Source organism: Camelus dromedarius, chromosome 13 (assembly GCF_036321535.1).
Source record: "Camelus dromedarius isolate mCamDro1 chromosome 13, mCamDro1.pat, whole genome shotgun sequence".
NCBI lineage: Eukaryota > Metazoa > Chordata > Mammalia > Artiodactyla > Camelidae > Camelus > Camelus dromedarius.
The window spans coordinates 6,006,948-6,020,304 of NC_087448.1; the positions used below are offsets into that span (position 1 = coordinate 6,006,948).

Consider the following 13,357-nt stretch of genomic DNA (forward strand, 5'->3'; position numbering starts at 1 on the left):
ATATTCTGCTGTAAGTAAATTCAAGAAGAAAAATATTACACTGCAATATGTGTTCGATAAAATTATCTAAACACTGTTTAAAATCATCTGTTTAAGAAGAAGGGATATGAGTACTCCTTAAATTAAAGAAGAATAATGGATGAGAAAGTCCAAGGGGACCTCAATTTGGAAATGTGCACAAAGTAAATGACTGTTCATTGATTTTTTATTATAGTGACTCACCGGTGGTCTGGTGGCTAGAATTTCTTCTTCTTATTAAAACTCCAGGATATTGCAACTTTGAAACATACATCTCAGCAAATAACAGTAATTTCAGGGAGAATCAGAACAAGTGATTTGTTAAAAATCAAAATATATCATGTTTGTGCTTCAGTTTTCTCAGTGTCGCTGTGCAAATAATTCTTCTTTTCTCTTATTATAAAACTGGCTTAATTCCTTTAATGAACTTAGTACCAACTGGGTTCCCATAGGGAAGGAAATCTTTTTTCTATATTTTTTTCATGTTTCTTTTTCCTGTAAAGAGAGAAACAACAGAGTTTGTGATACATATATGTTTTTACTAATTATGGCTTGTAGATTCGATTCCAGCTGTGGCCCAGCTGGATTTGAAGCGATGTGTGGTTCGTTAGGTTCTAATCGGCCTTTCCGTATGACTTTCCTGTAAAGCCCAGTATCGACATACCTGATTCCCCATGGATGCTTTCAGTTAAATAAGTAAGCAGACAGAAGTCATTAGGTAGACTGAAAGTCAAATATTTTATTTATCTTTTTATAGCTGAAGAGTTGTGTGATTTTATCAACTTCAAAGAGCAACCTTTTACACTAACCTTTGTATAAACTTCAATAAAGCCTAGATTTTCTTGACTCAGAGAAGGAAAAATATGTATAACCTGGGATAAAATGTCTCATTAACCTTTTAACAAATTAAATATCATGTATTTTAACAAAGAAATGAATTGTCAACTATATAAAACTTACAATATTTAGTAAGAGCTTAAGTGTCTATTCTTTAATAATAACTAGTATTTTGGGGGGCATTTAAAATGAGCTAGGTCTTGTTCTATGTAGTTATATGTTTAAAGTCATTTCTTCCTCATACGTCTTGATGAATGAAAGAGGAAACTGAGGCACAGATGGGTTAAGGGATTCATCCAACATTACACAAATAGTAAATGATAGAACTAGGTTTAGATCACAAGTCATCCAGGTCTGGAAAAGAAACCCTTAGTCACTCCACCCCAGCAGCTTCTCATAAGGTAGAAGTTTTCAAACAAAGTTCTAAGAGTCAAATCCTAATTTCTTATGTTGTTGGCAGCATGGATAATACTAAATAGTCAAGAATCCTTCTTCCAAAAAGGTAAACACCAAATGCATAAAAATAGGGAAAACATGAATTACTTATTGAAACAGCATTCATCATTTAATGAACAAATCTGAAAAGTGAGATTCCACTTAAATTCCAGTAGGGAAAGGCAGAAAGTAATCAGTCTTAACAACCCATCCATGATAAGTGCGATGTGGGAAATAAAGGAGAGCGCTGTCAGAGGGAGAGGAATTCTGGGGAGGTGAGGGGTGGGGCTGGCGGAATAGCGGCTGAGATGGCATTCCCAGTCCCTGAGATAGAAGACCCCAATACGTGCCACCTGAGTTTAGTCGAGAAAGAGCAGAGGACCCAAGGCTGTGAGTGAGGTGCAGGCACTTGAAGAGCAGTGGGGAGGAGAGCAGGTCTAGAGCATTCCAGGTGATCAGGTGTTGTTGGGGGGAGGTTGGAGAGGAGGTCTGAGCCAGATCCCGTGGACCTCACAGATGATAGTGGAGAGGTGAGGCAGGCTGGACAGGGGCACAGTTGGCTGTTTGTTTTAAATGACCACTCTGCTTGCAGGGTATGGAATGGGTGGGGCTGGGCCAAGAGCAAAGGAGAGCCAGGCTGGGAATCAGTGCCGAAGGAGAAAAGCGATGGAGTCAGGACACACTGAGATGCAGAATGCAGCATCTAAATGGCACTTGACAGTGCCCAAAGCACTTTCCATCCCACACAGCCGACAATCAAGCTGTGAGAAGAAGTAACATCTCATTGAGGGGAGCAGTTCGCTCTTTGAAAAGTGCAGGACAAAACACCCAATAGGTCTGATTCAGCTGGAACACTACCTAAAGATGAAAAGCAAACATTGCCTGGATTCACCGCAAGGGCTAGCTGTTTATTCGATTAGCACAAGAGTGGAAATAGATGCATTACTGTTTCTCAACACTCAACACCCTCGAATCAGAGAGTCAGGGTGCAGGGAAAGTGATGCATACATATTGACAGCTCTCATTACAGAGCACACTTTGTTTTTCCTCCTTGTAAGCAGCAGGTCCCTGGTTTGGTGGCCTCCGGAGCATGTGAAGGAGATCTAGGCTGATAAGCTTCTCCCTAGGCAAAAATACAAATGGGAAAAATGTAGCCTGCACTTTCACAGAGCACAGAAGGGACAGAATCAAAGTGTCCTGTGCCAGGAAGTGGGCTGGCCCTTCCCTTCTGACTCCAACCCGCCATTAATATATTGATCTCCACAGACTCCTAGTTATTTCGTTTCTAACAATAAATGTTTTCAATTTACTCTTGTTTTTTCTACTGTAGGCAAGGGCATGTTCTAAGCTCTAAAAGTAGAAATGGCAATGATAATAAAAGTGGTACTCTGGGCAGGTGTTTGGAGAACCCAGATGATCTAGGTGACATGAGCATCACCCGTGCTCCTCTCAGGCAACTCTTGTGATGTGGACGTTTGTCTTGAGATTAATCATGTAAAGATACACAGAAGTGTCCTTTATCATATCTACACTTAATTACAAACATCTTTCCATATTCACTGACTCTCCACTCTCAAACAGCATGCTTAAGACGCGTCAGGTAGAAGAGACGACCAATTCTTCTCTTTGCTGTTACGTGCATAATGTTTTGAACCTTCCTTGATTGTCCAGTGTCCCTTCCCTCCTGCTCAAATGCTACCCTATCCATCAACATCACTTCCACATCCTCTAATGTATTCCGTCCCTTTCTTTTGTGCATCCATAGACCTTAGTTGAAGCGTTATTTAAATTTGGGTTAGAGTTCTCGTACTAGATTACACGTCACCGTTCCCTACACCCACTACAAGACTTCTCATCCTACTGTCCACAAAATTATTTCCTGACAGATGTCCGTGAAATCAGATAATGTGAATGCAGTGCTTAGCTTAGTGCCTGTCACAGGAAAACCCTCAGTAAGCAATACCTGCTATTATTGCACGAATTGATGGTTGGGTGGATAAATCTGTTGTAGATACATGTTTTTCATGTATATTTAACGAAACTAGAACCTTTGCCTTGACCAGCAATAATCTGCAAAAAGCCTATAATAAGGGAGAAGGGCTTTTACTTTGAAGATTTCTAGGGGAGAAAGAGGTGTTGTAATTGCAAGAGAAGCAAGAAAATAGAAAGAAGCTCTTGAGGAGGGAGACTTCGCCAGCGGAGGGAGGCTGGAAGAGAGGATATAAAAAGCCCCGCACAGCGCCTGGCACAGAAATAGCTGTAGGAAAACTCCTGTCAATTGAATGTTCTCCACACAGAAGAATTTAATTAAAATTCATGAATTCATGGATTTTTTTTTTTATTATTTGAGTTGGAGAGACCATAAAAGTGTTTGGAAGTCACAGAAAGAAAGAGCCTTTCTTCTTACGTGGAACGTTGGAGTTGCAGGGATGAAGCTTTTGCTTGGCGCGCGGGTAGACTCGGCACAGAGCTAGAAGAAGAGAAAGGGGACTCGGGCAGCTGGACGCCTCATGCCTGCGACAGGAGTCGGTACCATCGCTGCTTACTTTCAATTTGGTCACTGGGTCGCAGATATTACACTATAAATCTGACATTGTAGGAACGTGATCTACTAAACTCTCAGTGCTCATTTCAGTTGCACACAATGGAGAGGTAACTGAAGAGACCGCAAGGGGCAGATCTGTGTCGCACAGGCAGCGGCTGCTGTTATAGGAAAACTCCAGTGCCGCTGATGCTGTCTGCTTATTTTGGGTGGGGAGCGCTTTGTTTTGTTTTGTTTTTGAAGCGTTGATTAAGGAGGCTGAATAATGTCCCTTCAAAGATACCCTTTCCTAATTCCTGGAACCTGTAAATCTTATAGATCAAAAGGAACTTTGAGGTATGATTAAGTTACAGGTCTTGAGGTGATGAGATTTGTCCTCATTTAACTTCAGGTGAGCCCTGAATGTTATCACAAGGGTCCTTATGAGAGGGAAGCAAAAATGTCAAAGGAGGATGTAGGAGATACAATGGCAGAATCATGAGACTGGGGTGGGAGGGAGGGGTCATGAGCCAAGGAAAGCAGGTGTCCTCCAGAAGCTAGAAAACCAATGAAAGATTCTCCTCTACAGACTCCAGAGGGAACCAGCCCTGCCAAGACCTTGACTTTAGCCCAGAAAGACTGATTTGGGGCTTGCGGCTTCCGGAACAGTGAAAGAATCAATGTGCATGGCTTTAAGCCACTCAGGTTGTGGTCATTTGTTACAGCAGCTGTAGGACACTAATACAAATGCCTACGGAGGGAATCACATTAAATGTCGTTCTTGTGTTATGAAGAGTATGGTGAGGAATTAAAGGACGCTGCCTTTACACAACCAATCTGAGTGGCCTGAGATCGAAGGAAGTCAGTGTCTTGGGTGGAGTGGCCTCATAGTTTTCCATATAACTAGAAAAAGAGAGGATCTAGGTGAAGAGAGCATATCACCACTTTTCCCGTTGGATGCAGTTCTTATGACTTGGGAATTTATATTCAGAGTAATCTGGTCAAAATGCACAGAAGTAGCCTCATCACATACCTCCATCTATTTACTGATGTCTTACCAAAGAGGCATGAGGACATGTGAAGGTTGACAGCAAATGTTTCTCCTACATTTAATTCAGTTTTAAGCTGGCCCTACAGATGTTACTTCAGGATGGAGAACAGATGTGTTTTGCATGCCATCAAGACTACTAGAATATTCCGAGAACAACCTGAATTCCAGTTTTATTACTGTGCAAGTATATGCTGCCAAGTTTTGACTTTAACATACATTTAGGTTGCGGTAATTGGGGTATTTGATTCACCTTCCAATCAGATGTGTTCACTCTATTCAATAAACAGTAGCTGTTTCCTGCCTCCTATAAGGAACCTCTGTGCTAGGTTCAGGAATAAGAAACTCCTTATTTTTAAGAATCTCAGAGATTAGGGAGGGAAATAGATAAGCATATGGGGATATTCAAGGATGAAGGCAGGGTGTTGCAGGAGCACAAGTATGAGGGCTGGGGGAAGACTTAAATTAGACAGACTCCCACAGTGATCGAAGGGAGGGGAAGAAGGTTGTAAAAAAATTATACAAATACAGCTTAAACATAATCAATCCTCCTGCTACTTTTTAAAATAGCTTTCAGAAGACGTTTATTTAATGTGTGATTGTTCAAAAAGCACACTGTTCATGTGTTCAATAAAACCCTTGGGAGGTTTTCTGCCTGGCAACCATTGATGTTAATGGCATCCTGTGGTTAAATCTGCATGTGTTACTTTGACAAACTACCGTGACACACTAAATGCTATATGTTGGATTGTAGGATGGCAATTGCTGATTTCAGTGACCTGGAGTAAACAATTTTAGGGAGAAACTCTTCCCTATTTCACTTCTTCCATTTCACATACCAAGAATTAATACCAACAGAAAACTGTGGTGAACTTGGCATACTGAAATAATTCTCACCTTCAAATTTGTAAAGCCACAATATATTTCCTTTAGGAAGCTTTCATAACCTCAAAGAGAACTCTAAAACACCAAAATCCCTGAAACCCCAACACAGTTCACAGAGGAATATGTGCCTTCCAGCAATCTTTAGGTTTTGCCAGGAATGTAAATATGACAGACTTTGGAGCCATCCCACATTTTAATTCAAATTCAATAAATCCTATGCCAGGGCCTCTGTATAAATAGAACTCTTTCACGGGGGAATCAAATATAGAAGTAATTTGAAAAGAAACGTGAATTATTCCTTTAAATAATCTCTTGAAGTGAAACTAAATTAAACACTTGGGTCTTATTTTCTCACTAAGGCTCTAGATTCTAAGATGAAATTTAAGGAAATCACATGACAGGTTATTGTGACGATTGTTGATCATGGCAGTTTATTTGAAACCAATTTACCAGCTTGTTGTATCTTCAACCTAAATTGACCGGTTGTTGGAACTGGCTGCATCTACCACATATTTCCTTGTCGTTAACTTGTAGCTTTTCCAAATCAACTCAAATGGCTGGGCTAATTTTATGGAAACCACTTTAGAGGAGAAAATATAAATTGCTATTTTTCAATGTTGCCATTTGTTCTGAGATCTTTAAACATAAACATATCCTGAGAACACCAAAATTAACTTCTAAAGAGATTTATGTATATTTTATGTCTTTCAGAAAATATTTCAAGCAATTTGGAAACTAGAGATTAAGATGATCGTACACACGCTGAGAAATCCTATCCATATAAGACATTTGAATGATTTTTAATTAGGTAATTAAGTGTTTTGATGACTTCAGTTTCCCTCCTGTACGAGTTGTACAGTGGACTGAACAACACGGTTGTTAAGAGCACTGATCCAATTTGATAAAAATTCACTCTGTTTTCAGGGAGGGAAATGAACTAAAGGCAGTAAGTCAGCAGGCAGGAAAATGAGTTGGAAGGACTTTGATAAGGTACAGTTGACACTTGAACAAGGGTTTGAACTACATGGGTCACTTACACAAGGAGTTTTTTCAGTGTAAATACTACAGTACCACACTATCTGTGGCTGGTTCAATCAATGTCCAACTAGGGAAGGAGAGGCTCCAAGCAAGGGGACAGCAGGCAGAGGGAACTGGGTCAAAGATCACTGAAAACAAAGTGCAAAGATGAAAAACTAGCACAGACTGATTGAGATGCTAAGATACATTTCTGCCACATGAAAGGTATTCTTAAGCAACAAGGATAGATTTTTTATTTTTAATTTGGTGGAACCTCTAGACTTCTTAAAGGGAAGCACTATAAAATCAAAGGAACTGGACTGTGAATCAGGAAAAAGCTGGAATCTGTAATTTGATTTGGGGCAATTTAGTTACTTTTACTGGGTTTTTATCCATCTTTAGTTGAAAGATAGAAAGAAAAAGAAAGAAAGAAAGAAAGAAAGAAAGAAAGAAAGAAAGAAAGAAAGAAAGGGAAGGAAAGGGTTCTGTAACTCTCTGTGTCCTTATATTTCTGATATAACTGACCATCCCATCTTATCTTGCAGTTGCAAAGTCCTCCTCACTCATTTTCTTGCCTACTGACTTATTGCCTTTATTGGATCCTTTTCTAACAACTTTCTTTAACACCCTCTACCTCCCCCATTATTTCATTCTCTGCACTGTATTCCAATGAACTGCTTAGTACCTTACTTTCCTGGAAGTTCTGTTACAGTTGGGGGTTGTCTGCATCACTCATGGTCACTCCGGTGCTCAGCACAGAGCGTGACACCCAGAGAGCTTTCAATACTTCATAGTTGAATATGTGAACAAATGAATAGAAAAATTATATGACTTCTAAGGAGTCAAATAAGAAGTAAGAAGCATGGATTGATTCCTATTATTTCCTCATTGCTAAAAAGAAAATTCTACTCTTTTCTTACCTTGTAGACCAAAGAATAATAGTAAGATTTTAAAAACTACTTACTTTGCGTTTTCCAACAAGATTCCTCCTGAGAGAATCTGACAAAAAAGAAGAAAAAAAAAGTATGATTGGAACATTGCACAAAACCCCAGTGAAATCCATACATGTTATATCCAAAGTTTTGGATATAGTAGCCTACTAATCTGATGGGAAAAAAAATGGATAGCTGATAAAAAAAAAATCTACTCAGATTTCTTCCATAATATTAGTAAATATTAAAGGCATTTAAAACTATATTCAATATCTTATAGTAGCTTATTTGTGAAAAAGAATATGAAAATGAGTATATGTATGTTCATGTATGACTGAAGCATGACGCTGTACACCAGAGATTGACACAACATAGTAAACTGACTATACTTCAATAACATATATATATATATACAAAAAAAACTAATTTTAATAATAATTTAATAGAACTGATATAATTGACTATAATTGACTAATATAACCGATATAACTGACCCACCAAATAACCACAATAAATTATCAATCTAGATGAACAATCTGACTTGTTCAAAATTATATAATTGCCGAACATTTCTAGTTGTTCATTTGGGGTAATGAGGCCTCATTAAACTACTGTCTTCACTTTATATACATTTGAAATTTTTCATAATAAAAAATTAAACACTATGTGACCAAACTTTTAAAATAAGACAAAAATATGAGAAGACACAAAAATGACATTTCTCTTATTTACATTTGTTTAAAACTTGTATTTCTATATGAACATTCTGAACACTTTCAAGGATCCATCCATTAATATTCAATTTTAATTTGAGATTGACCAGGTAAGGATAGACGAGATTACAACATATCTGTGATGTTTTTCAGTATTTTGACAGTGGAGTCTGTCAAAATGCTATTAGTCTGAAAACACTACGTTAATTCTTACTCTGTGACTCTAGCAGAGATGCTGCAGTCTTCAAAGGGCCCAGCTCACCACTAGCACATGGCTTACCTGCAAGTGAGGTTTGGGCACTTAAAATATAATTACCATAGCTTTTAGCAGCGCATTCTTTTCATTTATTTTTACAGAAGAAAAATGTCAACACCAAGAGATTATACATACAATGCACTGAAATCTATGGCCTATTTTGCATGGCAGCTTAAAAGATAACCCAAGCGAAATGCAGGCAGTAACTTGACTTGTAACTCGGCTGGATGAGAGCAAATCTGTTCTTATCCAGAATACATACGGGAGTGTTTGTGTTAGATATGCCTGGTCCAAGGAACGTCTCTGACCAGCAATTTGACTTCCCATAATAGCAGCTCGCTTGAGGCATATATCAAGAAAAATACGCTTCCTGGATCAATTTAGATATGGTAAAACAAGGCTGCACGCGCAGTACTACGAGGAGGGAACTCAGCCTCCGTAAGCCACGCGGCCTGGTAGCGTGGTTACTGTGCTGCAAAGCGGAGCTGTGGGGAAACATTCACTGAGGAGCCTGTGTTTGTGGGGCTCAACCCCAGATGCTGCCCCGGGTACAGCGTGAATTAAAGGAAGTGCATTGCCCTCTAGTCCCTTTTAATCTATTTGAGAGCTGTCATGCATAAATGAATTTAACAGCCCTCATAAAATGAAATAGGTTAAGTGGAATTATAGTAACTTTCTGTGCTAAAACCATGTTTCCACTATAATATGGCGTTGGTGCCTATGCAGCAAAAACTGATTTTGGAGTCCAGGGTGATTAGCCAAAATCTACGTTTTTGCTTTGTTTGGTTTTTATGAAAATAAGGGTTTTAGCTTCACCAGCATATAATAATGAAGACAAGATGAGATTGGCATGTGAGATTGTGCGGTCAAATAGTGGAAAAGATATGCCAAAAATTATGAGATACAATCTCAGTGCGGAAGGGAAAATAAATGAAGTGGATTCATTATAAGTGCTATCCTGAGATGGATCAGATGCAGATGAGATCTCGGGTTACACATACTCTGGTTTATTATTCTTTTCTCTACTATTTGTCTTCATGAGTTATCTTCCTAACTACTACAAACACAAAAATATCCAACAGATGTTAGAACCGGATTAAATTCTTGAACACAAACAGGGCCTCTTGCTTCGTAAGTAATTATTACGAGCTGATTGTGCCCTCTCAAATTTCTATGATAAAGTGCTAACCCCCAGCACCTCAGAATATGACTGCATATGAATACAAGATCTTTAAATAAATTATTAAAATCCCTAGTCCCATTTGCCTCCTGTCCTTATAAGAAGGGAACATCTGGGCACAGCCATGGGCAGAGGGAAGATGACATGGAGACGCAGAGAGGAGACAGCCATCTACAAGTCAGGGATGAAGGTCTGAACAGATCCTCCGGTGGCCCTCAGAAGGACTCAACCTGCAGACACACCCCGATCACAGACTTCTAGCCTCTGGGATGGGAGAAAATAAACGTCTGTTGTTGAAGCCATCCGGCCTGCAGTACATTGCTAGGGCAGCGCTAGCAAACGAATTCAGGAGTTAAGATACATGCACCTGCCAACAACCGGAAAGCAGGTTAAGATGTAAGATCACGCACTGGGGGTGTCTATCCTGTCTATCTTTGTATGTTACTCAGCGCAGCACAGTGGAGTAAACTGAGAACTGACAGTGCGCCATCTAGGCCCGTCCATTCTGCTGAGATAAGTGCCTCGGTCTTCCGTGCTCAGTTTCTCTGAAGCACTATATTAATAATTGACCTTCAGCACAGGAGGAGGTACCTCGTCAGGCTGTGTGTGATGTGCAGTAGACTGACGTAGAGAACACGCACCCACGTGCGGTGAGACTGCACTCCGCAGGGAGGCAAAGTTTTGCTAACAAATATTTATTTTTTTATGATAATGAGTTGATGTTTATTCACTGGGAGAGGAAAAAAAGAACTTAATTGTGCTGTCTTAAAATATTAAATGATTTTCCTTTCATTCTGCTGGGGAAAATACGGGGTCAGCTGAATTTCTGAAAGGTACATTCAACATACCGTGTTGGATTCTTGAAGGTATCATATTTGATGACAAACTGAAGATGCAAATGAGCCTAGCAGCCATGTTCACTGCAGGAATGGTATCCTTCTGTTTATATTTGTTGCAAATGATTTTTTTTTTAAATCAGATGGGACATCTGCAAATTTTTAGGCACTAATTTTCAAAGACCATGAAGCCCTCTGGGTGGATTTTGCATTTCCTTAGCAGATAGTTTAGTTTTAAACCACATACTTTCCCTTGGCAAAGTGAGAGATGAAAAGCCTGCTATAAAATCGATTTGGCATCTGCAGTGAGCCCCCCTTATCTGTGAGGCATACGTTCCAAGCCCCCCCAGTGGATTCTGAAACCATGGCTGGTACCACACTGTATCCTATGTCTTTCCCTAGCTATGCGCACCTATGATAAAGTGTAATTTATAAATTAAGCACAGTAAAAGCTTAACAGCAATAACTAATGATAAAATAGAACAATTAGAACAATATCCCATAATAAAAGCCATATAAATGTGGCGTGCATCTCTCTCAAAGTGTCTTATCAGACAAGGTAGTTCCTTTTCCATCTTCGCTAAGCACTCACTGTGCACCATGGCCGTCACTTCCGCAGTTTGAGGAACAACGACAAAACTAGTACAGGCTTATTCTTCCTTCTCCACAATTTCATGGATGGGAGATCGGTTCTTCACATAGATTTTAGCAACTTCAACACAGAATATTTTTTCTTTCTTTATGAGGTTAGGGACTTCCACTTTTTTATGTAGAGGAAGCATCTTACATCTTCTCTTTGGCATGTCCTCATTGCCAGCATCACTGCCCTTGGGTTTGGGGCCACGATTAAGTAAAATGAGGGTGACTTGAACACAAGCTCTGCAATCTGATAACCAAGCCGTCTACTAGGTGTCCACGTGGTGGGTTGTACTGGACAAAGGGATGATTCAGGACCTGTCAGAACAGAGCAGAGCCACCTGAGAGCTCATCATGCTACTCAGAATGGCTTGCATTTTAAAGCTGATGAATGGTTTATTTTCTGGAATTTTCCATTTAATATTTTCACACGACAGTTGACTCAAAGCCGTGTAACCTAAGTAACTGAAACCATGGGATGTGAAACTGAGGGTAAGGGGTGGAGGGTAACTATACCTCAAGGAGAGCTTTGGAAGCAGCAAGACTAACCAAGAAGCTCTCTTCACCAGCAAGTGTCCAAAATTATACTGTCACTCATATATGAAGAGCCTTCCCTGCCCAAGCATTCCCAACCAGACTACAGTCACACTCTTAATTGTCATGTTTTAGAAAGAAAAACTATATACTTTTACTTGTGGCTTTATTTATTTATTTATTTATTTATTTATTTATTTATTTATTTATTTATTTTGCAAGACTCCAAGTTCCTCAGATTGTGTGTTGGGCATATCCATTTTAACCTAATAAAACATGTAGATGTTTTCAACATTTTTCAATAAATTTTGGCTGTTCCTCCAATAAATAACCAGGAACGTGCCCTCACAATGTTTACACAAAGAAGAATAAAATATTTGGTCATGTGTTCTTAGTCTTATTCTCTAGATGTGATCTTAAACATTTTAATTGGCAAGATGATTTATTAAAAATTAATTAGTTAATTAGTGTCTAAATTTAGCCCAAAATATAGCATCTTCCTACAATAAATGCAGATAACATCTATATATCTAATATTAAAAAAAGAGACAAATCTTTAGATAATATAAACTATACCTTAAGGAATTCAAATATTTCAAGGGAAATGTGCTATTTTATTTTTTTAGGAACACAATTAGAATTCTTTAATCAAAATTTAGTTAACATGAAATAAAAAGCAGTTAGAAAGCATATAATACACTATATCATTCCATCTCTTTTTATATGTTTGAGCCAAGCATGTTTGACCCATAGTTTAAATGGTTCTGAATGCTTGTTAACTTGTCCTGATTTAACAGTGATGGTTTAAGGGTAAATAGGAAAAAGGATGTGATTCCAAGGATTTTAACTTCGTGGAATTTGCTTACAAGTATTTGCTTCACTGAATGTTGTTTAAACGGGAGTTCCGTACATCGTGAGCAATAAAAATATTTAACAAGGAAGGAAACTGTCACTGAAGAGCATTTCAAGCTATCTCTAGAGACTAAGAGCCAAGCTTCCTTCAAACAGCCAGTGACAACTTTTTAGCTATCATGCTAGTCAAGACTTGACCACATGTGTGCAATTATGAAGCCTGAAATCTCTCATGATCTTTCCGCTCCACATTGAATGGATTCTGCAGGCATTTCAACACAGTGTGAGACGCACATTTTATTCTTCTCCAATTAGTTCATTCAAGTTACTCGTATACAATTTTATTATATTGCCTTTTTAAAAAGTCTCGGCTACCTAAGACCCATTTTTTAATTGATAAGACTTGTTGTATATTTTGATGCTAATATTAATTACAATGGTAATATATCCAAAATTTAATTTGATATATTCTATTGACTTAAAGATAGAGGTTCATATTTTGGAAAAAGCCGTAATGGTGAAACCAATCTGCTTAAAAGCGTGGACTCTTAGGTTTGGAGAATTGCCCTGCATAAATAAACATCCTAACCTCCTACTGAGGGCAGTCATCTGTGATGTCACAGCCTAGCAGAAGATCATTCTGACCCTGCTTGAATT

At 38.7% G+C, this 13,357-nt stretch overlaps 1 long non-coding RNA gene across 1 annotated transcript in view; it reads right to left on the reverse strand.

The window, feature by feature from the left end:
* Positions 1 to 467: 467 nt before the first annotated feature.
* The window catches only part of LOC135322725 (uncharacterized), a 37,464-nt gene continuing 24,574 nt past the window's right edge, over positions 468 to 13,357 (reverse strand). Inside the window, exons 2-3 of the long non-coding RNA XR_010383496.1 lie at positions 7,726 to 7,760; positions 468 to 513 (exon numbers count right to left, since the gene is read on the reverse strand). This is a non-coding gene — a long non-coding RNA (uncharacterized LOC135322725). The remainder of the gene's footprint in view (positions 514 to 7,725; positions 7,761 to 13,357) is intronic.